This window comes from Lissotriton helveticus, chromosome 3_1 (genome assembly GCF_964261635.1).
Source record: "Lissotriton helveticus chromosome 3_1, aLisHel1.1, whole genome shotgun sequence".
Taxonomy (NCBI): domain Eukaryota; kingdom Metazoa; phylum Chordata; class Amphibia; order Caudata; family Salamandridae; genus Lissotriton; species Lissotriton helveticus.
Window position 1 is genome coordinate 1,078,819,759 of NC_136061.1, and position 27,634 is coordinate 1,078,847,392.

A 27,634-nucleotide genomic window follows, 5' to 3' on the forward strand; every position below is an offset into this window, starting at 1 on the left:
TCTAGTACACCTCCTTAAATTCCTTCTTTGAAGGAAAGAAATTATCAATGGGGTTTTCCCACAGTCTACTCATTCCCATCTCGCTTAGTATATCTTTTGCCAGTCTCAGCCAGGGGATTTTACACATACGATGTGCCTCCCTGACTTCAAGAAGAGCCTTGGCGTACAGGGACAATTCTGGTGTGACCCAAAACCTTCTCCAATAAGCCACTGGTCTAAATCGCGCTGTGTCCTCAATAGAATGGCAACCCAGATCTAAAGAGAGGGGCAATAATGGTGTTGATTGGGGAAGACCAGTTATGGCCCTCAGGAATTTGTTTTGGTGTGTAGTCAGAGGGGCTCAGTTGTCAAATCCCCATAATTCTGCCCCATATGAAACCAAGGTGCTAATTTTAGAGTTATATATTTTTAGGACAGGTGCAACAGGCTTGGTGTGGGAAAGACGCTGTTCCTTCAGCAGGGCACCGGACAATTGGGCATGTTGAAGGACCAATTGGTCAATTTGGGGCTTCAAATTGAGTTTTCTACCTAAAGTAATCTCCAAATATGTAAAAACATGAGTCTGCTCTAAGGTAACTTTGTTCATAGCTACTTTGCCTTTTATAACCTTATGTTTATGTAGAACCATACATTTGTTTTTCTCCACATTAACTATAAGGTCATGGTCCCGACGAAACACCTCAAATATAACAATAGCCGACTGGAGTCCTTTTTGTGTCTTGGAAATTATCAAAGTATCATCCGCAAACATGGGCAAAGGAATCTTCATACCTGCTAGGGTAGGAGCTTCGGTGTGATGATTCTGGAAATACTGCACTACACTATTGATTTACAGGGAAAAGAGGGTTGGTGCTAAAACGTACCTCTATCGAACCCCCTTTGCGCTGGGAAACCTACCTGTAACACTCCCCTGCTGTCCCCAGCGTACCTGTGCATAGTTAGCATCACGTAATGAAACTAAAATGGCCAATAATTTCAATGTCATGCACTGTTCCACGAATGCTCCCCACATTTTGGTGCGTGGGACAAGATTGAAAGCCGACTTAAGGTCAATAAAAGCAGCGTAAATGGTACCCCCTCCTATGAATACCACACGCCAATAAATTAAAATAAATCTAAAAACCTGGTCAATAGTGCTGGTGTGTGAACGGAACCCCGCCTGCAATGGAGATAAGATGTCAAATTAGTCTATCCTGGATACGACTTAATACCAGCCTGGATGTGACTTTTTGAATACAGTCAATGAGGCTTATAGGCCTGTAATTGCCTGGGTTGGACCGGTCCCCTTTCTTGGAAATTGGGAGGATTTCTGCTCCTGACCATGTATCTGGCATGGGAACACCACTGGCGATGGCATTCACAAGTAACTGGATATATGTTACCCAGTTCCCTTTATCATGCAGAAACAGATCAGCTGGGATACAATCCAACCCAGGCACCCTACCTCTCGGAACTGATTTTAACGCTGTTTCTACCTCTTTCTTTATAAAGTGCAGAGAGGAATTAAATGGGGGCATTTTAAACTGTTCTAGCTCTTGTTCCGCTGTGGCGAACTGGGCCTTATAATGTGATACCCACTGCTCGGGGGCCACATGGTTAACTGGAGCTTGGCTTGGTTTGCCACTGATCCATTTCACGAGGTGCCGAAAGGTAACCATGCATCTCTCTTTGCTAGCCTTGAGCAACTTATCCTAATGTTGCTCATCCCATTCTCTTTTAGCTTTCTGTTGGACTAACTTGTACCCAACCCTCGCCCTTTTGATGTCTCCCATATTCTTTGATCTAATTGCCCTGGCTAGGGTTCTATAAGCCTCTCTACAGGATTTCCAGGACCATGCGGCCACCTTTGGGCCAGATTTTTTCTGGGGGGTTTTAACCTTTGTAATGAAAAAGCCTTTAAGCTTGTTGAACAGTTCATTGTAGACCTGTAAGACAATTGAATTAACTTCCTCTTCTGTGACACAGTTATGAAGGGTAGCTATTGCACTTGCCACCAGCTCCCTCTTCTGCTCCAAGTGCTGATTTTTGTTAATGCATTTGGTCCATTTGACTCTCCTAGTGTTGTTGCTAAGCTGCACTTCTACAAAGGCGCTATCTAGTGCCAGACAATCAATGACAGAAAACCTCTTTAGCTGCAAGGACAGTACTAGGGGGTTATGATCGCTTTCGGTCTGCTCCTGAACTGCCATATCTATTAGGGAGGGCCAGAATTCCTTATTGAGAAAGATAAAGTCTATACGACTTCTTCTCAAACCATGATTGTAGGAATGTGAGCCCTGCCTATCGGAAATGGACCTCCCGTTAACAGCTCTAACATCCAAACATAGCACTTTTAGCTGCAGCGCAGCTCCAGTCCATTTTTTAAATGGCGGAAGGACCAGTGACAGAATATTCCACTGAGCATCCTCCTCTAAGCTAAGGTTGATGTCATTGTTGTCTAATGGTTCAAAAGAACATTTGAAATCTCCGGCGATTATCAGATTACATGCGCCTTTATACTGGTCTAGAAAAGTGTCTAAGAGAGCGACTATACAGGAAGCTTTTCCACCAGGTAGCCCTCTCGCGTATGCATTGATAATCAACAGATGAGGGACATTAAGCATCTGTAATTTGTCTATTAAAATATCGCTACTGACGATACACAATTCCTCTACCCTGTAACAATCTGACTGTCTTACCCATGTGGTGAGGCCCCCCATGGGTCTTCCCCTCTGGCCACCCTGTGTTATTTTGGAAAAATTTAGGAATCCCTGTTGATACACGTTATCCAAAGACGAGGTTTCCTGAAAGGCCATAATATCATGGCCTTCAATAAATGTGGACCATTTTACTGAGGGTATTTTTGACATTAACCCTACTATATTCCAGGATACCAGCAGTGAGTTCGGTTTGGGGGAACTCAGGTTTATGCTGTGGGGGGTAGGCTGTTTGTTAGCTACATGGACATAACCCAAGTCTCCCTCACGAGAAAGAACATAGGTCGGAAACAACCTGCTGCCCCTAACTTCACCCACAGTATTGTCGACCACATTAGTAGCTCCCCTCTGAGTAGTTGGCTTTAGTAGTTGAGATACTCCTAATTCATAAATATCAACTTCAGGATCATCCACATAAAACTCCCTTTGTACATGTGTCTTGAGACTAATAGAACTGGAATTGAATCCAAGTCAATCAATATCATCCAGTGAGGCAAAGGCTTTGAATCTATTAAAAGTAGGGACCGCGTAGTTATAGGGGCCCGAATTGTTAATAGGTTCCCTCAATACTCCCCTTCCGTGGTTAACACATAGTTGATAAAAAAAACAACGGAAGTATGTTGATGTCTTTCTCACTTAGGTAACCAGACCCTGCCCAATCCAATCTTAACTGGACCAGACCCGGGGACCTAAAACTTAAAACCATGCAGTCTCAACTAAGAACCTTGTGGGATTTACCAATCTAAGATATTCGTCGTGCCATCTTGAACTCTGAAAAATGATGGTTCCTTACTCCAGTCCTAGTACTCAACAGGTGTACTGCCTTGTTCTTTAAGGAAGACCAATGTTCCTGGGCATTGGTTGAGAGCACTGGAACATTAGCCAGTACTATTGTGTATGGAGTTGCTTCAGGTCGGAGATGGAGGGACATATGTGTATTTGTGGCCCCACCCATACTTTGCAGTGGAGCCCGAGCACCCGATGGCCCTGCTGTGTGAACTGATGTACCACTTTGTAGGGGGTTTACCAAGGGGGTGGCCATAGAGACGACTACCCTGGGAGGGGGAACACATAATGCTAAATTAGTATGTAATCTATCATCAAGTCTACTCTCCTGCCGATCCCCACAAGAAGGTTGAGGGGTTTAAAAAATATATTGTTCTATTTTGGCTAATCTCGTATCTATTGCTGACAATTTTACCATCAGAAGATTAATCAGAGCTAAGAGCTTCTCTTCCACCCGGCTTAGAAAATCAGCCTCAATGATATGGGATGGCTGTTCCTCTGTAACAGTAGTGTTAGTGGACCAGCACCTGAATTTGAAGGTATAGATGGAGACTTCGAACCTCCCTCACTTCCTGTTGTGGCAGGCTTGGGTTTCACCATTTTGGAAGCCTGATAGCTGGTCTTGGGTAAGCCACGTGCCTTCCTCTTTTATGTAAGTGCTCACCACCAAGAGCCTGTGTAGGCCTTTGCCGCCTTGTCAGTACCTTGGCTGGGGAAGCAGGCGCTGTAGATGAAATGCTGTCTGTACTGGGTACAATGGATGGCCCAGATTGCGAATGCACCAGAGACGTGTGACTAGGTTGGGAGGTACAGTCAGCTGTTGCATAGTGCTCGGGTACCGAGGTTAGTGCCATTCCTGTGAGTGGTCGCGGGCATTCTAACAAGATTGTGCGTTCTGTGAGTTGGACCTTGTGCATTAACACAGATTCAGCCGAGAAAGAAACCTGTCCAAGGATCCCACTATTCCTGACCCCCCACCCCCCTTACGCTTGTTCTTACTCATTACCCCCTGGCTTAAAACGAGAGAACAAATACAAATAAGAATTTGCACAAACAACTAATCAGCTTACACAATGTGTGCAGTGTCATGAGGGTGGCCCAGTCGAGTCTCCTTTGTTCTCTGACGGGCTCAGACAGGCCCAGGCTTCGCCCAGAACGTCCCACACACGTCCTGTGCTGCGGGGGGAGAAGCCGTGCTTTATGCGCGGTGACCATGCCTCCCCCTCACTCGCGGCAGCTGTGAAGTTGCTGATGCATCTTGGGGGCTGAAGTCCTCACCCAGGGTGTTGATGCGATGTATGCAGCAGTATCCGACCTCCGCTGAGCAACAGGAATGCAAAGGGGGCTCCCAGCAGGATTAACACGGGATTAAGTAGCAGGTATGGCAGCAGGTATGGCCAGTGAATGAAAAGAACTCCATATCACAGGCCCTTTTCAATACCATCTGGACTCTCTCTGATCTCCTTTTGTAGACTGGGTTTGGAACCTGCCCATGTAGCATTGACAGGACACACAGGTCACAAGAATGCCTAAATTGAGGGTTGGCCAACACAGTTGTGTAAGCCACAAATAATCTCGTGAGATGTCCATGTCAGACTCAAATCAGGAGATGACAGTGAACATACACCTAATGTAAGCTCATAAACACTGACAACTGTATAGTGTGATCAGAGGAAAACAAAGTCTGACCTTGGCTCATATAGGTATGTGTCTTGTCCTGATGTGTACAACCACTACATCATGAATTTTCTTACATTTTAGTGGGCTTAGCTGGCCGAATGGAACAAGAGCAGGACATGGTTCTGAGCCGAACATCTTTGGTGCCCCCCGCGGCTACGACCTCTTTCTACAAGTGAGGGAGAAGAGGATAAGATGTGACCCTCAACATCAGGAGGCAGGGGGATTTTGCCTACCCGGACTGACCAGCAAGGCAACTTTGGTGCTACAGAGCGGGTGGAGGCTGTGGACATTGAAGTCGGAGAAAGAACTGGACACATCTGGCCAAGGGGGGATGGAGAGCTACTCTCCCCCGGACCATTCAACAGTAAGTTTTGTCGAGGTTTCCTGAGGCAGGCCACTACCCAACCTGGGCCTGCCATCACCCCCTCCCGAACTCTAGAGGCCTCCATTCCATCGGGGCCTCCAGCTGCATCCCCTGCAACCTATCTCTCTCATCGTAGCTACCAGGTTTACCCCAACATTGGCTCCAAACCTGATGTACCACACCCCTCATGTTCCACCCAAACCCCTCCCTGTGTTGTTCCTTCTGTGACTCTCCCAGAGGACTTGATGTGGGTATGTGAGGGTCAGCCAGACATGTCCTCTCGCATCATGCTGCAGATGTATCTAGAGATACGCATGATGCAAGAGGAAATTTCCAGAGCTCTTGCCACCCTCACTCCCAGTCTCAATTCCCTGGCTGCAGCCATGTCGTCTTTTGTTTCCCAACCTCTTTCCCATACCACCGTCAATGTCTCCCCCTATCCGTTGCCCTGCACTGTTCCCCCGTACTCCTCATGAATCATGCCACTCATTCGTATCAGCGTCTTTCTAGTGATCCCGAGTGTGTCAGTGCCTTTTAGAGTTGACATGACACATGTAAAGTCCCCTGTGGCACTAGGCTATCTTTGTTTGAGACCATATGCTCTGTAAATGTGTGTACAAGAAGCTGCAGGGATCCTTTTCTGGTTATCATACATGGCAGTAGGGTATGAAGATGGTTGTTCAAGTGCTTCCATGACACCCTCTTAGAAAACATCAATCTATCAAAGGAGCGAAGTAGAAGCAAATTGGGGACCACTCTGCTTCCAAATATATTACACAAAATCAAAAACGAGTGGAGCTTTGAGGCCTTGAAGGATCTAAATAAAAAATATGTATGGGACACTAAACAGCCATTTTCCGATTTTGTATGTCTTTTGCCACTTGCGTAATCCTGGTGGGTAGCATCACTATCGGGTCTTTGTTGGCCTCCACCAGGAGGTGATGCAGAGTAACTCATTGGGATCTACTTAGTGACAAATGTGAGTTAAAATGACCTTTTTATCATGACCTCAATTTTTTTTAAGGACATGTGTGATACTGAGGGTGGAAGGTGGAGTACCTCTGTCAATATTTCCTTAGGGTTATGCCACTTGTATTAGTGTCTGCATTTTTGTACAGATGCCATTGAGTGTGTCAGTGTCTTTTGGGGGTAAAATTAATATGTAAAGTAATGTAAAGATAGTACACTACCTTTGTTTCACAACGCATATTCGGTAAATGTGGATAGAAGAAGCTCCATGGATCACTCTCTGTTTATTATACAGGGTAGTTGGGTCTGAAACTGTGTGTTCAAGTGGTTACATGAGGCCTAACTACCAAAGAGATATGTGCTTCTGAGACTAAAAGGTGAAGTAGTATTAACAATCATATTACAGAGATATAATAGATAGTTTAGTTGTTAAATTAGGACCATCAGCTGCAGCACACATGTTAGACTACATGTTCAAATACACGCATATCTGAGACATGCATACAGTCAAACATCCAAATGTAATAGAATACACATTCAGTTTCAAACACACATATCACTATCATTTAAGTTACATTTTTGGGTACTGTCAAGTGACCCAAAAAAAACAAGGTATAAAGTTGTGAACATAATTGTTAACCATGTACAACGGTTCAATAAGATGTACCTCATTCCACTATGCCACACATTTACTCCCCTTACAGACTGTGAGTTGTGGGGTCTCCAGCTTTCACAACAGTCATTCCAAGCCTATAATAGTCTAGGATTTTGTATACTGGGTGACTTCTACAATGGCACTAATTTGATATCGTGGGAGGCATTCGCACTGCATTGTGTACCTCAGAGGGGCGATCTTTGGTTAAGTTTTAGACAGATAATTTGTTTTCTTACGTATAAATATAAAATAATCAATGAGAGGGAAAGAATAATTCTAAAAGCTGCCCTGGAGTTGAACGTAAGTGGTATTGGTAACTGGTATCGTTTACTACGACAGGGTTCGAACCAGAATCTCGTTGAGGCAATGCTTTCAAAAATTGCTCAGGAAATAAACTGCCGGTTTAATATAACAGAATGGCAATGAGGCTGTGAATTTGGGGAAAATGCATTGAGGGCGGTGAATTTTACGAAGATGTTTTTTTCGAAGTGGCTGGTGTATTATACCCCCCTCAGACTACACAAATGGTTTCCAGCACTTCCAAACGAATGTTTTAGATGTAATCTGGTGGGAGCAGGCGATTGGTTGCACATATTCTTTACATGCCCCAAATTACATTTCTGGGAAGAAGTGTTTAGGTTTATTAGTGATTGCATGTCTATGGCTATTTTACCTTTATCACCGCTGGCACTTTTTGGCCTTTCTCATGCAGCTAGCCAGCTGTCAAAGTATAGGCAATATTTTGTTTTTGCTGCTATAGCAGTAGCCAGATCTCTGGTGTTGCAAAGCTGGAGATCTCAGAAGGTGCCTATAATGGGACAATGGCTTTCCAAGTTAGCTAAGACCTACCAATTTGAAGTGTGTACGCAAAAAGGGTAGGGGTGCTTCATAGATTCAACTTAACTTGGGAGGGCTATCCTCGGATTTCGTTCTTATATGAAAATGTGTAAGAAAGGCTATCTCCTTGGGTATAGAAAAATCTGAGGATTGTATTTTATATCATGCTTACTTTTTTTTTGATTCGAGGCCAGTCGGCAGCATGTTTTTTCTCTGTGCTGGGCTTTTTAGACTGCTGATTATGCTACACGATTGTCTACTGTAATATGAAATTGGGTATTATGTAGGTTTTACTCTATGTGTATGTGTTTATCTGTTTACTGCAATATGAAATTGGGTATTATGAAGATTGAGGTGGACTTCTTATGCTGGTTATATTATATGTGAATCTATTTATTGTCTTCCGAAATATGAATTTGGGTATTATGTAAGACTGTTTCTTTTTCTTTTCTTTTATACTATGTTTGACATATCTACTTTGTCTGCTATCTGCAACTCATTAAATAAAAAAATAAAAAATAAAAATCATGTTTTAAAACGCACATGTCTATAATAGTTTCACTAAGCAGAGACACTTTGCAGTAGGAGTTCAATAAGAAGCCAACTGCTGTCATGCCACTTTTATTTGTGTCAGCAACTTTCTAGAAATGTCAATGAGTGTGTTAGTGCTTTTTAGGAGTGGGATGACACATGTAAAGTAGCCTATAAATACTAGATCATGTCTGTTTCACACCAGTGAGATGTTTGTACATGTTAATTGGTTGTCTAGTACATCAGTAAACATTTCTAACAAATATCGAGTTTATCATCAAATTACGTTATATATTCTTACCTTTGAAGTAATTTAGATAGATCATCTTGTAGATGAGTAGCATTGTCCTAAATTTTACTAAAGGTGTTTTTTGAATGTTGCAGAGTAACTACTATCAAGAAGAAAAAGTAATATATAAGCATGTTATCTTACAAAAAAATATTACAATTTTCAAAAAATAACGTAGTATTATATTTATATATCAGTATCAGTTTCCTTTTTTACTGTTCTCAGATTACATATAAATTCACCATACACTGATTTTAATGTAGCATCATCATTGAGCAGTGGAGGAAAAACAATTGATTGGATTGTATTTAAAAAAAACAGCATGGTACATCATTATGAATATATGTAACAATGCTTTATACCAACTACATTAGTAGTTAGTATAAAAGGCCAACTTCTCTCTTGTCACTATATTACAAATGACACACGTACAGAAGCCTATAGGTACTAGACTGCCTCTGTTTCACACAACAAAGACTCTAAATGTGTGTAGAAGAAGCTGCATGGGTGACTTTCTGCTCATTATATATGGCAGCCAGGTATAAAGCTCCATGTTTAAGGGCTTCCTTGACGCCTGCCCTGCTAAGAGCTCAAGTAGCTCTGACAAAATTTGTGTAGGTGTATGATAGACTGTATAGTTTTTAAACCACACACTTCACTATCTATGAACTATTCTCAGTGTATATATGCAGAGACTTATATGGACTAGGTTGGAGATTAATACATCTTGGACCATGTTTTAAATATCACTTTTCTCTACCAGTATTATTCAAAAGCCAAAAGACGCAATGCAAGGCCTAAGTAAAAATGAAAGACCGACCCCTGTCATACCACTCTTCTGAATGTCAGCCTCTTTCAAGAGACCTCAGTGACAGTCAGTATCTTTTTAGAGACAAAATAACACATTGAAATAAGCCTACGCATACTAGACTACCCTTATTCCACTCCACACCACATGCTTTCTAACTGTTTGTAGGAGAAGCTGTATGAATCACTTTTTACTCATTACACAGGGCAGCCGGGTAAGAAGGTCTGTACTCATCGGATTTCGTGATGCCTGCGTTGCTAAGAGATCTGTCCTTTTGAGACTGGATGCTGAAGTTGGTCTCACAAGATTTGTGCAAGGGTATGATTGGCTGCATGGTATTTAAGTTAGGCTTATCAGCTGCACCACACATATCAGACTACATGTTGAAGTGCAGACACACCTGAACCATGGTACAGGTCAGACATTCAAACTTGACAGAGTATGCTTTCCTTTTAAAAAACACACCTCACTATCTACAGCCTTCTCCCAGTGTACCTATGCTAATACTTATATTGACTAGAATAGAGGTTAACACATCTGGGAACATGCTTTAAACTAGGGGGGGCGGAATTTGCGTAATCGCGTTACGCAAATCTCCGAGAAACGGTAAAAAACTCCACGAACACGCAGAAATTCCGCAAACATGCCGAAGTGCTTGTTTGCGATGATTTTTACTGTTCGCAATCGCTGTTTGCGTGCTCAGGGGGAAATATCTTGTGAACACGCATTTGAGAACGCGAACAAGCAAAAAATTTCACGAAGTCGCGGAACGCACAATTTTGGGCAATTTCGCATTCTCCGCGGAACACGAAATTACCCAAATTTCGCAAATTCCGCAAGCGGAACGGAATTTGCTGCCCAGGCCTACTATAAACCTCACTTTTCTCTACCAGTTTCATTAGACAGACAGAATTTGCAATGCCAGGCCTAAGCCAAAATGAAAGTCTGACACCTTTCTTGCCACACTTGTGAATGTCAGCATCTTTCCAGAGACCTCAATGACTGTCAGTGCCTTTTTAGAGAGAAGATAATACATTCAAACAAGCCTACACATACTAGAATACCCCTGTTGCACACCACACTCTTTCTGAATATCCGTAAAAGAAGTCCAATGAATCATTTGCTGCTCATCATTACACAAGGCACCCAGATATAAAGGTGTGTTCAAGTAATTCTGTGATGCATGACTAGCTAAGAGATCTGTGCTTCTAGAACTAGATGCTGAGGTTGGTTGTTCAGGGGAATGGTAGACTGTATAGGTTTTAAGTTAGGGTCATCAGCTGCACCACAAATGTCAGCCTACTAGTAGAAGTACAGACACACCTGAGACATGGTAGCAGTCACACTTGACAAAGTACGCTTTGAGTTTAAAGCACACACCTCACTATCTACAGCCTACTCGAAGTGTACATTTGCATGACCTACATGAACTAGGATACAGGTTAATACATCTGGCAACATGCTTTAAACCTCACTTTTTTATACCAGTTTCATTAGAAAGTCAGACCTCATAATGCCCGGCTTAAACACGATTAAAGGTCGACTCCTGTCAAGCTACTCTTGTGCATCTCAGCATCTTTATAAACACCTTTATGAGTGTGTCTGTGCCTTTTTAGGGGTGAGATGATATATGTAAAGAAAACTTATAGGTGAACACTACCTCATTTTCCCACTGCATGCTTTTTAAGTGTCTGTACAAAAGGCTACATGAATCACTTTCTACTTATGACAGAGGACAGCCGGGTATGAAGGTGTGTGTCCAACTGATTTTGAGATGCCTGTCTAGCAAAGAGATATGTGCTCTTGGCATTGAATGCTGAAGTAGGTCTCACAAGATTTGTGCAGGTGTATGATAGGCTGTATAGTTTTTAAGTGAGACTCGTCAGCTGCACCACACATATCATACTACATGTTGAAGTGCAGACATACCTGAAACATGCTATATGTCAGACATTCAAACTTGACACATTACGCTTTCAGTGTAAAGCACACACCTCACTATCTAAGGCCTAGTCCCAGTGTACCCATACAGAGACTAATATGTGGTAGGATTGTTGTAGGACTTGACCTTTTTGGCTAAAGTTCCATAAACATTTTGCTTTCCCCCAGACCGTTTTCATGACATAGAGTTGCCAATTTAGATGCTTTGGGTACTTTGCCACTGCTTATCAGTGTCAAAGTACAAGTGTTCCCTGTGTAAAGTGTAATGGTAATTGGTTGGCCATGATTGGTATGTTTCCCCTACTAGTAAAGTCCCTAGTGATGTGCACTGTTTGTGCCAGGGCTAGTAATGCAAAGGTGCGCAGAGAAGGGAACTCAGGCCTGCAGTGTACCTCCCCTTTTGCTTACACAGTGGGGACCCCTGTGGTAGGTCCCGGGTAACCCCTGGGCAGGGTGCAATGTAAGTAAAAGGCAGGACATATACTGAGGTATGTGCTATGTCCTGACAGTGAAAAACACTCCATTTGCTGGTGAAAGACCATCCTGCCCATAGGACAGAATGGGGGAGCCTGGGTATTGTGTTTGTTAGCCTAGTTTCCCATACATGTAAAATGGAGAAGTAAAGTTTAGTATGTATGAACTCACAGTGTCATAAACATTTTTTTATGAAAGTGGTTTTGTCACTGTGTGTTCAGAAACCACTCTTTTAGAAAGTGGTTGAGTTTTCTGCTTTAAGCATTTCTGTGAATATGGATTGACTGTCTTGATCTGAGAGGTGAGAGGAGCTGGGGGAGGTCTTCACTGAGAGAGGGGCTGAGATGTTACTAGGCTGACCTGCATCTGGAGAGTAGGCGGAGGAGAACACCCGGGAGGTGAAGAGGCCTGGGTTGTGGCTATAAAACAATTGACCCATCTCCTGCTTGGTGAGTAAGGGTCCAGAACCCCAGTATCAAAGGGAGAAAGGTGACACTGGGAGGGAGACACCCAAAACTGATTTATGCAGGGGTCAGAGACCCCTGAGCACAACAAGCTTCAAAGACATTTGGGGTAAAACTATGAGAGCTGAGACACCTGAATGTTGGAATAGAAATGCATTGAAACTGAAAAGGCTTTGACCCATTTTGTGGTCAAGAGTAACCTCTGATAAGGAAGGAGCAACTGAAGAGACTGCTCGGAAGGACCGACCCTTGCTTCGTGATCTGGGGCTGGTCTGCAGTTTGCTGTTTTAACCAAGGAAGATGATGTTGGGACTGTTCTTTGTGCCCTGGGTCCCCTGCTTGAAGAAGAATGTGCTTTGTGCTGTGTCTTCATACCCCAAAGGCCCGAGGTGAGCTGGCTCCATGTTTGGTAACACAGGAACATAAAAGTTTCTGGAGAAGTATCAAGCGACGCAGTGAGTGCGTGTTGTGGCAGCTTGAGACCCTCAGAAGGTGTGCCCTGTGATCTTGGACATACGGAGGAGAAGTGAGACTCGGATGCGCTGGGTGCGTGTCGTGGTGCACAGGAGGCATTGGTGAAGAGCGCCTGACCAACCTGTGCATTGAAGGTGAAGTGAGTCTCGGATGTGCTGGGTGAGTGTCATGGTGCACCGCAGGCATTGGTGAAGAGCTCCTTGTCAGCATGTGTATCGGAGGTGAAGTGAGACTCGGACGTGCAGGGTTCGTGTCAGGGTGCACCAGAGGCACTGTTGAAGAGCGCCTGGTCATTGAGTGCACCGGAAGAGAAGTGAGGCTCGGACACAGTGATCGTGTCGGGGTGCGGCCGAAGGCGTTGGTGAAGAGAGTCTGGATATCGGGGCACCAGATTTGGACTAAGTCTCAGTGAAGCAGTGTGCGTGCTTTGGTGCAACCTGGGACTGTGGAGATGATCGGCTGATCATCATGTGCACCTGAAGAAAGTGAGTCTCTGCAGCGCGGTGTACGTGTCTGGTAGTCGACATGAAGTCCCATCAGCGATGTGTGTGTGGCTTCGTGCCTGAGGAGACCCAGAGGGTGCTGTGGTGAACATGCACCCAGAGTAATGTAATCTCAGAGGCGTGGGGAATGTGTGCTTTGCGGCCACCTAAGATCTTCCTAACAGTCGTGGCCTGGACCGGCAGCCCCGGAGGACCATTGAGAAAGTTCTGCATGGACGGCCCAGTTCGATGAAGGAGGAGAGGAGAGTGGAGTCGCGCCCCCAGGTAACGTGGATCACTGACTGGCTGGGGTGTGGGCTCGGAGGGACACTCTCTCTGCCTCTCAGACCTTCTGGTGATGTAAGCCTGTGCTTCGGCTATGATTGGGGCCCATACTGACCAAAGGAGTGGCAGTACTGTGGCCAGAGTGAGAAGCTGTAATTTATGTCATCATTGATACGTGTGGGGGCAACTGTTATTGAAGAGGCTGACTGTCGTAATACACTTTGCGCTGCTAATGAACTGCTGGACTGTCTTATGACGCCTGACATTATTTCTGCATAAAGATTGTAGCGCTACGCATTGCATTATTTCTCCATTGCAAAGTACAGGATTGTATCGGCCCACATTGCATTATTTCTTCCTTGCAATGTCCATGATTGTAACTACACATTGCATTATTCCTTAATTGCAAAGTACATGATTGTAGCCATGCGCATTGCATTATTTCTTCATTGCAAAGTATGTGATTGGGGTGTGACGCATTGCATTATTCCTTCATTTCACAGTACATGATTGTATTATTTCTCCTTTGCCCAGCACAGGATTGTATTGTTACGCAGAGCACTATTGTTTGTCCATTGCAACGTGTTTGATTCTAGCATTGCGACCAGCATATCATTTTGAAAGCGGTGGTTGGGATTTAAACCTACCAGCCAGCCGGAAAGAATTTCACCCTTTATTATATGTTGACTTCTTTATCTGTGGTCTGATCATAGATCATATATCTTTTTATATAAAGTTTATACTCTTTTTATCAAACTCATGCGGAGTCCATTTGTGGTGTCACCAGACTACATGTTAAAGTGCAGACACACCTGGGACATGGTACAGGTAGGACATTCAGACTTGACAAAGTAGGCATTTAGTTTAAAGCACGCACCTTACTATCTACGGCCTACTACAAGTGTACATATGTAGAGACGTATATAGAGTGGAGGCAATTACATCTGGGAACATGCTTTAAACATCACTTTTCTCTACCAGTTTTATTAGACAGACAGAAGTCGCAATACCAGGCCCAAGCCAAAATGAAATTCTGACCCCTGTCATGCCACTCTTGAGAATGCCAGCATCTCTAAAGAGACCTCAATGACTGTGCCAGTGCCTTTTTAGAGACATTCAAAAAAGCCCATATGTAGTAGACTACCCCGCTTTAAAACCACATGCTTTCTAAATGTGTGTAGAAGAACCGGCATGAATCACTTTCTGCTTATTACAAAGGGCACCCGGGTATAAAGGTGTGTGTTCAAGTGATTTCATTATGCCTGCTCTTAATAGAATGAAAAAGCATCTCTTCCCATAGCAGGCATATTAGTTTCACCATGTTTCTATACACCCCAATGATTGTCTCCATGCCTTTTAGGGGTGAGATAACAAATGTAAAATACACTATACATACAACACTCTATTAACACCTTATACTGTGCAAATATGTGTGTGGGAGAAACGTCAAGGGACCATTTTTTCTTACTATTAAGAGCATTCAAACATGAAACTGTGAGCTAAATTGGTTTCACAAACCATGTCTGCCTAACTGATCTTTGCTTGAGGTATGGAATGCTAAAGTAGCCCTGGCAATATTTGTCTAGGGGTATCATAGACCAAATATTTTTTAAGTTATGATCAATACCTGCATCACATGTGTCAAATAACATGGAAAACTACAAACAACAAGAGACATGGTACCACTTAAACATTCAAATTTCACAGAATACGCTTTTAGTTTCAAGCATAGGTATCGGTATGTACAACCTATTTGCAGTCTTCATTTCTGTAGATTTATATAGAGTAGTATACAGGCTACTACATTTGGGAGCATGTTTTAAACCTCACATTTCTGTAATGTTTCTCAACCTGTATAAAAACTTCATCTCAAAGTAAATAACGTAATTACAATCACTGAAGCGCTCCCACACCATACATCACACACCGTATACATTTGTAACTTACCTCTGAAATCCTGTTGAAAAGTATGAAAATATCAGAAATTCTTAAATAATTTTATGTTCCACAAAATAAATGTGATGCTCTCTCAGTGCCTATTTGGGGAGAACATGGCGGCCGGCTTGTGGGGACTCCTGAAGTCGGGAGCTTTACTCTAGTGTCATGGATGAAAAAGGATACACCTTAGGTGAACACTCACAGTAGTGGGCAGGAGAGGGTTCTTATGCGGGTGAGAGTGGGTTTTCTGAGCCTGCTTACTTTCAGAGTGATCACAGCGTCCATTGACCCACCTGACCGCAACTCACGTTGGGCCAGAGCAGCGCACAGCTCCATGGGGCTGTCACGCGGATCCCCGTCCGGGGGAACAGGGAGAGGCAACACAAGCACGGTTTGCTAGCTCTAGAGGAGCTGGGCGAGCAAAAAACGGTTGGTGCTGAGCTGGAGCCTGAAAAAGAAGCAGCTTACCAGGGGGAAAAAAACGTTGGAAAAATAGCAAGAGTTCCATTGACATTATTCAGCCAAAAGAAAGGGTAAGAAGTGGAGTTAACCGGAAGAGGCCAGGTGCAACTTAGACATCAGATACTGGGTGGGAGTGTTCTGAAGAGTGCATAATACAGAACAGATATGCCCTCAGAAGTATTGGGGCAGGGGGAGCCTTGCTGGTCCTTTGTAAACCACAGCATAAACTACCATAGGATAGTATAACAAAATCAGTACGGGAGTCTTTACTAAACTTGGCAGATCAGGAGGACCAGGTACAAAAAGACCAGGCAGCAAAAGACCGGGGGCAAGTCCCAAGAGAGGAAGATTCAGAAAAAAAGGCAGACACTCAAGTGCATAAACTTAAAATTACCCCCCTCAATGCGGACCTATTTTAAGGTAATGCCTATGACCTTGGTATTGAAAAACCCAGAAAATCATCTCATTACCAGTAACTTAGCATTAGTAGGGGGAGAGGCTATCCTAAGTCCTAATAGATCCCAAGCCCTGGAAGACGATTCACAAAATTCAGAGGAGGTTGCTTCAAATATTGAACAGGGGGGTTTACACTCCGGTACAACCATAAATGCCTCACTCTTTCAGAAGGAAGTGCAGGGGGATGTGCAGGTTATACAGGGAGTTGTAAATAAACTTTCTGAGCAGGCAGAGGGGTCTCAAGCCAACTGCCACCTCAATCAGTTACAGACCTGATCCAGCTCTTAACAGTGGAATATAGGTGTATATTTGAGACCACTGAGACAAATCAAAAGGAGATAACATTGGCTTACGATAAGTTGGAAAAAAGGTTTGATGAGTTAACAGCTAGAACCATGGCACAGGAAACATCTGTTAAGGAGTTAACTCTCCAAACGGAGATAAACAAGAAAGGTATCCAACTTTTGAAGTTGAGTGGGGCTGGCATACAAGATAAACTGGAATCCTTGGAAAATAACCAAAGAAGAAACAACTTGCGCTCATTAAAATTACCAAAAGGGGGAGAAGGGGATAATATAAAAAACTTTGTAGCATGGCTAATTAAAATCGGAACCCAAGTGGACTGTTCGGAACAGGATCTTATCAAAGACATTCAGAGGGTACATGGAGACCCGTTCAAATTAGCCCCTAATAGATGAAGCCAAGGAAAATTCTGGTTCACTTTCAAACATACAAATTAAAAGAAGAAATCCCCTCAAGGCGTCAAAGCTGAAGATGCTTAAGGTAGATGGAGTCAGCTTTGAAATAAGAGATGCATTGCAGATTACGGTAAATAAATAATGGGAGTTAGTGAGACTGTTCGAACAATTGAGGAAGTTAGGAGCTACTGCTCAATTGAAATTCCCTGCCACACTGTGAGTGATGCATAAGAACAAAATGCAGCATTTTCGGCAAGTGGTAGAAGTGGAGGAATTTATAAAAACCATCACTGAAACTGGGATCAGATAGAAAGGGATGAGAGATGGAGAGAGCATTAGATAGGGTTGAGTGGTGAGTTTGCCTCAGGTTAAAAATACAGCTTATCCCCCTATAAACCCCACCTCTCTTCCTGCTGTATTCTCCCCCTCGTATTTCTTTTTTTTATTCAATATATTCTATTTTCCCATCAAGTCATCAAGTAACAAGTTTTATTTGGTTTGGTACTCCACTGAGGACCACAAATAATATATAAAATTCAATTCTTACAGCTTTTAAAATTTCTCATGTTAATACAAAGATAAAAGAGGTTTTAAAAATGTATAAAGTTTATAACAAACTAGTTCATTAGGGGGAGTTTTGCAAGCGATAATCAATACCTTGACGGTGGTGATGCGCATCTGAGATATATAGGATACAGATGTTTTGCTCTCGCCGCTACTACTTTTAGATTGGGGCATATGAACAGTAGATGCTCTAAGTCCTGCTCCCTGCCGTTACATAGGCTACATATTGGTGACTCGTTTTGATGCCATTTTGATGTTATAGTTTGGGTGGGTAGAATGCCCAACCAGAGCAGGATAATTAATCTCGTAGCGCCGTGAGTGAGATTAAAATCTATGTAGTTCTGGGTTTTCTTAAATACCACTGATTCAGCAAAGTTTTTATATAAAATTAGTTTGGCGCAATGCGATGAGTCAAGGTCAAAGCTTAGTCTTGGGGTATAGCATTTTAAGAAGAGTTTCAATTGAGGCAGTGTCCAAGTCAGCAACAGATCAGTACTAATATTCGCCAGTTTGAAGGCGAAAGACATGTTTTTATAAAGTACGTGCTTCGTAGAATCATTATCAAAAGTCTCTGTTTTAAGCAGGGAGCGAAGTGTACCATCCTTTGCGTGGAGCAGGTTGTATGCCCACCTAATGATGTTTGCGATACCTCGAGAGTAAGAGCTCGTGAGCGATAGTTCAAGGCGGAGTGCTTGTACTGGGATAGACTGCGCTACTTTTAGCATTTTCCTCAAAATTTTTCCTTCTTTTAGGTCCAGGAATGTCCACTGCTTTATAGGTATGTATTCCAGGGCATACGATAAAACTGCAGGGATCTTCACACTGTAGACTTTAAGCAGGGAGGAAAAATGTCTATTTCCCGAGGCCGCATATAACCTTACCAGTGCTCCTGCATGCACCTCTGATTTTCTCGACAAGTTTAGAAACTGGCGGTTGTTTTTTAGCGACTTAGTAAAGATCCTACCCAGATAGGTATACTCCTCAACTTCTTCGATTTTTTCATCACCGAGTCTCCAACAATATTTACTGCTTTTTTTCTTCCCTGAAAAAGAAACTATTTTTGTTTTGGCTAAATTAGGTATTAGAAAATTTTCCTTAGTATACTTATACAGGGCATCCAGATCGTTTTGTAGTCCAAAGGGTGTTTGGTCCAACACTATAATATCGTCCGCATAAAGTAGGGTATGAACTTTTTGGGCAGCTACCTTTGGTGGGAAGTTTAGTTCTCGCTGTAGATGCTGAGGCAAATCACTGAGGTATAAGGAGAACAACAACGGGGCAAGGAGGCACCCTTGCTTGAGTCCGTTAGGGGTTGGGATCGGGTTAGTCAGGCCCTTTTCCCTCCCCATTTGTACTTGGCACCAGGTGTCTGTATGCAGTGCAATTATAATTCGTAACAACTGCTCAGTGATTCCTAATTTCTTCAGTTTTTTCCATAAGGTTACTCTATCCACTCGGTCGAACGCTGTGGTAAAGTCGATGAATGCTGCATACACAGGCTGGGATTTAACTACCACATATTTATCAAGGATAGTTTGTAACATCGCGATGTTGTCTAAGACTGAGTGCTTTGGCCTAAAGCCTGCTTGGTAGAGCGGGATCAGTCCCTGTGTGAAAGCCCATTTTTTTAGTTGATCAAGAACCTCTGCAGCAAAGATCTTTCCCGTAGCATCCAGTAGTGCTATCTGCCGGTAATTGCAAGGTTGTTGTCTCGGTCCCTTTTTATATATCGGTATGACGATACTGCCCTTCCAGGATTTCGGCAATTTCCCTGTATTGAGGATGAAATTGAAGAGGGGAGATAGTATCGTGCTCCATCCCTTAGGGTCAGTCTGAAGGACCTTAATAGGTATTTGGTCTGGGCCGGTGGCTCCTGTTGTTCTTGACTTCCTTATATGCATTTCTGCAGAAAAGGGGGACACAGCTCCAATGGATGAGGTAATTCCTTCGCAGTTGTTTGTGGGAGTTATAGGCCTTTCATAGTTAGTGTTTAATTTATACAAGTTGGTCAAATATATCTCCCATTCTTTAGGGGGGACTGGACTGGCTTGCAAGGCATTTTTTGTGCCTGTTTCTTTAGCGATTAGTGACCAGTAAGTACGTTGGTTGTACTGTTTTGCTGCTATCCACAGGTCAACCCAGTTTTTATCATGTGTTATACTTTTTTGCCGTTGTTTCTCCCTCTTGCGTTGGTTCTTTAATTTATTAATTTCTGCTTGTCTCGATATAGAGGGCTCCAGGAACTGAGATCTTATTAATTTATTTAACCTTTTTGCGCTTGTAGATGGCCTACTAGTTTTGTTTTTGAGTCTTGCTGGTACAGCTTGTTGCAATTTGTGTTGGAGCGTTTGTTTTAATGTCTTGATTATCATCTCAAAGTTTGTTATTAGGTTGGAGGAATAGTTTGCTTGAAGAAGCTGCTTAGTATTTATTAGAGTGGTGACTTTATTGAGTGTAGCGGAATTCCAATATATCTGCCTTTGGTTTGTCTTTACCGTAACTGTACTGGATTTAAACAAGATGTGGCTTGTTGGGCATGTGGTCATTGTCCATTGGGTGTGTAAAGCCTGGATGGCATGGTCTCTTCCTTGGACAAAGTAAGTCTGAAGCTGTAAAACAGACCCATACATATCCAAGCTGCAGATCATATAATCCAAAATTGATATGGAATTCGTTCCCTGTCTCGTATAGGACGCGAGGATGTCACCTTCCACATTTCCATTTAGGATAGTTCCATTTAGTAAAGGTAGTGATTGTAATAAAATGTTCCCCCTTTTGTCAGCCTTGCTTCTGGTCGGGAACAATGGCACTGAAATTTCAAGAGCTTCCTCCTTATACCAGCTCGCCCATTTCAATATTTCTGTGTTAGATAGTTTTCCGTTGAGGTCACCCATGATTATAAAGGGGAGATAGGCTTGAGTTTCTGTTATTAGCTGGATACCCTCCAAGATTTCAACAAATAGCCCGTAATTTTTTTGTCCAGGGGGGATATAAACGTTGAAAAGCAAAAAGTTTTTTTGCAGCTCTGAAGTGTCTAACCCCAACCTGATCTTAATACATTGAAAGTGGTTAGATTTTGTAGAGATGATTTCTTGGGCCCAGTTGTACTCTTCGCTTAAAAGGATTGCTATACCTCCCTTCGCATGCCCTCGGCCAACTTCCTGCGCTGGGATATCATAGGTGAAATACCCCTCCTGGTAAAAACTTTTTGTTGACCAAGTTTCTTGAATTGCCATTATAGCTGTTTGGTTTTTCGTCAGTTCCATCATCTTTTCTGGTGTTTTCCCTGCTATGTTCCAAGATGATATCAGAAGACCACTGCTAAACTGAGTGATTCTTGTTCCGTGCTTGTTTTTTATTGTTTAAAGTTTCTGCAATCCATAACCAAGACTGATCTACATTTACTGTATCCTTATCTTTGGAACTTTGGCTCCAGATTTCTCTCTCCCTGTCCTTTACTAAGATAATAAGATGATCTGCAGAGTCGCCTATGTAATTCGTTTTTTTATTTTGCTGATTAAAGGTTTTTTGTAAAGATCCCTTAGGCAGATTTCTCGGTTTTCCGTCTGTAGATTTCTGTATTGAGGTCAAATCATAGCCACATTTATGGAGAGTCTCTTTTTCTTTCAGAATAATTCCCGGGAGCACTGGTGACCAAAATTCGACCACGGCGGTTTTCATTTTTTCTTTATCCGGGAAGGTTACTAAGTTGATTTCCTTTCATGTTAAAGTTTGTAGGGGCAAAATGCGTTGAAGGAGGTTGACAATACGGCCACGGTTGAGAGGTGCTTCATCTGTTGGAAACAGCTCTGTTATTTGCAGCTGCGTCGATATTAAATCTTCTTGTGGTGGGTCTTTTTTCCGGTAGTCTTCGGGTCCTTTAAAATGAACTCTTAATGCAGGGCTTACTGGGTCATAAAGGAAGTCTTTTGCCCTTGGGTTTAACGGGTTTTGTTGGAGAATTTTATTATTAGATTTTTCCATCAGGTTTTGATTTATTCTCTTTAGAGATATGGGCGATTTTGTACTTTCTTCATGAACAAGATGGGCATCAGGAGGGGTGGTGGTCTTCTGAAATTTGAGTTTATGCGCTTTTTTCTTTTTAAATCTTCTTAGCGGCTTTCCCCTTTTTTTCTTTCTTTCCACTTGCTTCTTTTTTATATTTTGTAAATCCTGCGCATCCTCACCATTTAGGCCAATGCTATCCTTTTTTTCTTGGTCCATGACGGGACTGACCATGATAAGTTTGTCTTTGGGTTTCCTGAATATAGGATATTGGTTAGACTCGCTATTAGTGTCTTCTTTAAAGAGTTTCTTAAGGGAATATACTGTAGTTTTACACTGGTTACTTATTGGTCCCTTGCATGATTTATTACCGGTTTGTGTTCCCATTTCTCTTTTCGCCGGCGCTGAGTGGCCGGTGCTTTTGATGTCACTTGTTACCTCTTGACAGTTGTCAGATATGCCCTTTACTTTGATTAGCTCGGTTTGTTCTTTTTTCCTTTTTTCTTCCACTAGGAATTTTAAAATTCCTATTTGCACATCAAGTGTTTGATCCGAGTTCTCCAAGATATTACTTAGATGGGCGAGGACCGATTCCAGGATTTTTTGCAGTGTGAAAAGAGACTGCGATACTGGAGTATTATTGTTCGTTAAGCTGGTGGATTTGAACATAAAAAAGTCTGGGGAATATTACAGGAGACCCTCTCGGTCTGAGGGTTTTTGTAATGTGCTATTATGTATAACATCGGGCTCTTCTTGAGGTCCCAGATCTAATTCTCCTTTCTTAACGGTTGTTTCAGGATGCATCGAGATATGATTGGGGCTATGTTGAATATTAGATAAGTCCAATGTTATTTGGCCGGCTGACTCTATTTCTGGGAATGAGTCCTCGAGATCTGTTAAGGGGGTTATTTGGTCAACCTCAGATGTAATTAAGGTGTGTTCTTTGGGGGGGGCATGTGCACTTCCCTCTTTGTTTTTTTCCATCCTCCATTATTTCAGCTGTTATAGCTGGGCTTGACTGATTTATTACTACTAGCCCATCCGTGGTTAATGTTGTAAAATACTTTCGTATTCCGGGGGTTCCTGTTATCCTTCCACTTTTCACCGCTTTGTTAGTGGTCTTCCTAATTGCCTCTTCTGTCCCCATTCTTTTCATGAAAATGGTTCGTGATCTCAGTTTCTTAAAGGCCATTTCCCTGCACCAGGGCTATTGATAGTATTTTTCCGATAGTGGGTTATCAGTTTGGTTAGAGACTGTGGAATATTAATTTGATTTTACATTGGACAGGGGATTTGGGTGGCTTCCTTCCTCTGACCTTTATACTCTGAATTTTGGCTGGTGCCTACTACTCTGTGGTAGCACCAGCTCTTTCAGATTGAGATGATTTTCAGCTGGGCCGTTTATGGTTGGCGTTCCAGCGGTGTTATTCTTATAGCGCCAATCTTAGCGGGCACACCTGCACTCCGCTTAGTTCTACTGCACTCCTGTTTTATGTTACTGGTCCTTGCCTGTCACACTTAGACAGACCCTCCTCGAGATTTCAGCCTCTGGGGCCCGCGACGCCTTGACGACACCACCACCTCACTCTCCCGGGCCCGTCTACCCCTTACAGGGGGGCAGCTGCCGTCAGGGAGGGAGCGAGGGTAGCCTCGGGGTTTCGAAGTCACGGGTATTGCAAGAGTTGATAAGGTCTGCCAGTATTGGTGTGTCTCTCTTCTGTGGTATTGGAATGCTTTAGTTCATCGGGTTCTGTTCTTCCCTTTTGTTGTTATTTGAGGGATAACGCATTAAGGCTTGCTCCTCCTTAGTGCTCTTGTCGTCCCTACTACCCAGGCCGACCCTCCGCCACTAGGACGGGGGATCTGTGTTCAGCACTCTGCACTCTGTCACTCGTAGCTTATTGCTCAGCCCTATCGAGTGTGGTAAGGGCTGAATTTTACCATCCCGCTCGCCGTCACTACGATTTTGAATCAGTAGCGGAGATGATGCACTAGGTGGGGCCACAGGAGGTAGTTCAGGGGGAGTTCGGGGGGAATGGCAATATTGCTGGCTGTTGTTCGCTGCTGTCCCCTTCCCCGTAACCCCCAGTGCCGCTCTCACCGTTGTACTGCTGTTGGAGGTCCAAGCTTCGGTACACGCTTCTTGCCTCTGGATTCCTTTGATTACTCTGGTTCTTTAGGCACCTCGGGCAGTTGCTTATGGCTGCGGCTTGATAGTTAGCCTGCCAGGGTCGTGCCTTGCTGTGTGCGCGTTGGTGCGTGTGGTTCTTTTAAATATCCTTTGTTGGCTTCTGCCTTACTCCATGCTGGTGGAGGTTCTTCGATTTATTCTGTTTTTGTCTTTTGGTGGGTGGCAGGATGCAGACTGTGGGCTGCGGGCTGCTGTCTGCGGGCCGCGGGCTGCGGTCTGCTGGCTGCCGCCGAGCCTCCCTGTTCCTCCTCCTGGTTTGCTCCCGCTCCGCTCAATGCGCTGTGCAGTTCCTGCTCACGGCAGGCTCACGGCGAGCGGAATCCGCGCTGCCACCAAGCCTCCCGGTGCCCGCTCCTGTTCCGCTTCGCTCCACACAGTACTGTGTGCGGGTCCCGCTCACTGCGGGCTCACAGTAGGCGGGCTGCGGGCTGCGGGCTCACGGTAGGCGGTAGGCGGGCTGCGGTAGGCGTGCTGCGGGCTGCGGGCTGCGGGCTGCCGGTTCAGTGTCCAGAGTAGGCGTCGGCCTGATGGTGAAGATAGCTTCGGCGTTTAGTTTCGGCTTCTGCTTCGGTCAATCCTCCGAGCCGCCAAGCCGCTAAGCCGCCAAGCCTCTCTGCTCCGCTTCCGCTTCGCTCAGTACGGCTCACACACACTCTCTGTGGCTGCTTCTACTCACTGGCGCCCTCTGCTGTTTGAAGTTGGCTTTTTCTATTCTCATCGTATTTAGGATACCGGTTGCCTTGGAAGTTTAAGAGAGTGGAACACTATTAGTGGCACTTTTGAGCTTGGTTTTCTTTTCTTTTTAAAGTTTTTCCTGAGTTTGGGGACCACATAGGCTTAGGCCATACAGCAAGGACAAGAAGGAGGGTTCTCCGAGATTGGTCACAGGGTGGGAGCATTGGGAGAAAATATTAAAAAATATGCTGTTGGCACCACCAGTGTAGGTACAAGGTTAGGAGACAAAAGATGAGTGGTGGTCAGAGTGTTCAGGTTGAGATCCTATCATGGAATGTTAATGGTCTAAGAGTAAAAGCTAGGAGAGAAAAGATTCTGCAATACTTGAAAGATGCCCCTGCCCAGATCGTTATCTTACAGGGAACACACTTGACTGACAGGGAAATGGGGGAACTTTTTAAGTCTAGACATTGCGTTCAAAAGGTTGCCTATACCAGTTAGCAGCTGACTATAAAGGGGGTCTAGCCTGGTATAATAAAATCCATACATTACTATAGAGGACACTATAGTAGACAGGGCTGGCAGATGGGTCATTGCTAAAATAAAATGTAATTGCCAAAAATTTACAATTTTGGATATTATGGCCTAAATATAGACACCCCTAGTCCATTTAGAAGATTGCTGACAGACCTGCTGAATTTTCCGGCTCCAGTCATATTGGCCGAAGGTTTTAATGTGATTTTAGACAGCCGTTTGGCCGCTTAGTTAATAGTAGAGCTGGGGCAAAAAATAAGATGCTGGCTTTAATTAAAGCGTCGATCAAACAGCTAGAATGGTGTGATATATGGAGGGAGAGGATGGGTGCTAGAATGGATTTATTTTTAATAGCTCAAGAGATTAAAGAATGGGTTCAGGACATTAAGCATGTTGGAGCCCATCTGTGAGATCATTCTGTGGTTACATTGGTTCTCTCTTTAACTACCAATTTGACACAGAGGAAATGGACAATGGATCGCGCCCTATTATTAGATGAGGTAGTAAGTGAAAAGATTAGACTAGAGACTGAGGAGTTCTTCGTAATAAATGCTGACAGTGCCCCACCGGGGGTAGTATGGGATACATACCACGCTTTTTTGAGAGGGAAAATAACTTCTTTTCATGCCTTTAAAAGGAAAAAGTTTAAAGCGAGGTTAGTAAGTTGGAAAGCAATATCCAGCTTATAGAACAGCAGCGGTAAGCTGCCGTAGAGGAAAGAGAGTTAGAACAATTACTAATTCTGTGGAAAACTTCTTGCCTGGAAATCTAAGGGTGAACAAGCAAGGTTTCATAAAAGGAATTTGTGTAGGACCCTAGCAATAATATAACCCAAGAGCCAGGGTTTTGGTGAATGGCAATCAGTCTACGCCTTTTAACATCTCAAAGGGACCCAGAAAGGGATGTCCTCTATCCCCTCTGATTTTCAATTTGTATTTAGAAGTACAGGCAACTAAGATCAGAAAAGAGAATGGAATACCCCCTTTAGGTATGAAAACTAGGAGAAAAAGGTGGCCCTGTCTGCAGGCGATTTAATGGTATACACCTCAGACCAGCAAGTTTCAGCCCTGCTGATCAACATCGCAGCCTTACAGTTTGATCGCATTACAGTATATGCCGTAAATACGAATAGAACAGAGATAATGGAACTCAGAGGTCAATCAGGACACTCTTAAAAGTGAGATGAAGGGGGGGAGGAGCCTAGCTCGAGAGCGTGATGGCCGCCTTTTAGCTCGGCTCCGTCGGCCCTCCGGCCAACCTCGAATATCCTGCAATATATCCTGTACTGCGACGATACTTCACTACAGATTTTGGAATTTAACGATCCACTCTTACTCACCGTCTGGTCCGGAGGCTCCTGCGTGCTGTGGGTCCGTGGCTGTGCCTCGGTAGGATTGGGGCCTCCGGGCGCTCTAGACCGGGACCTCGCCTTTGGGATCCGACCGGCGGTGCAGAGATTGCCGGACCCGGCCGCGAGAGTGAGCCACTGGTGGGAACCGTTGTGTGTGTGCCCCGGCGATCCTGAGCCGGCCCCGATTTGTGGACTGTGCGGCTGGAGGGGGACGAGATGTGTTGGGGCTGACTGTGTGAAGGGGTCCCTTCGCCTTTCTTCTGTCCGGCAGCCCTGGACCCCGCGCCTAGCTCTCGCTTGTGGGACCCGCCACTGTTTGGAGGGGCCCCCCCCCCATCGAGCGCCTGCCCGTTCTGTGCCGGTGAGGCCGTTGTTGGGAGCCTCCGGAGGTCTGTAAAGTCCTACATTTGGGAACTGTTTGGGGGCCCACGGTGGAGTGCGGGGCGGCGAAACTCACAAAATGGCTACCAACAACGTGGGGGGTGATCCGCTCTGCACCGACGAACCTTGCTGGCCGGATTGCGCGGAGGCCTGGGCGTGTGCTCGAGCGCCCACGCTCGGAGATGTCCTGGACGCCTTGATGTCCTTGTACGCTGTCTTGGCCACCGGTGCTTCTACCGACCCCATGCGGCCCGCCGCCATTTTGGGTCGCCGCTCTTTCATGCACCCCTATCGTCCTGATGCCTCCGTTGCTTCGCCCCCTTCGGCTGCGCCAGGAGTTGCTGCCGTTGTTGTTCGGCCGCTTGATGGGCCGGTGGCTTTTGAACCTCCGCTTTTTCACCGCCTGGACTTTGAGGACTTGCACACGACGCGGAGATCTGCTCCTTCCCGGACAACTGGGAATTGTGGTGGACCGCTGTTTGCTCCCGCTTCGATGGATTCGAGCTTTTGTCCTGGAGGGGTACCTTTGCATTGTCGAACTGCGAAACTGGATTCCGGCTTGCTTTTGCCTGCCCTGTCGTTGTTGCTACGATTGACTTGCTTCATTGACTTTTTGTATTCTATTAGTATGGTGGCTCTCCCTA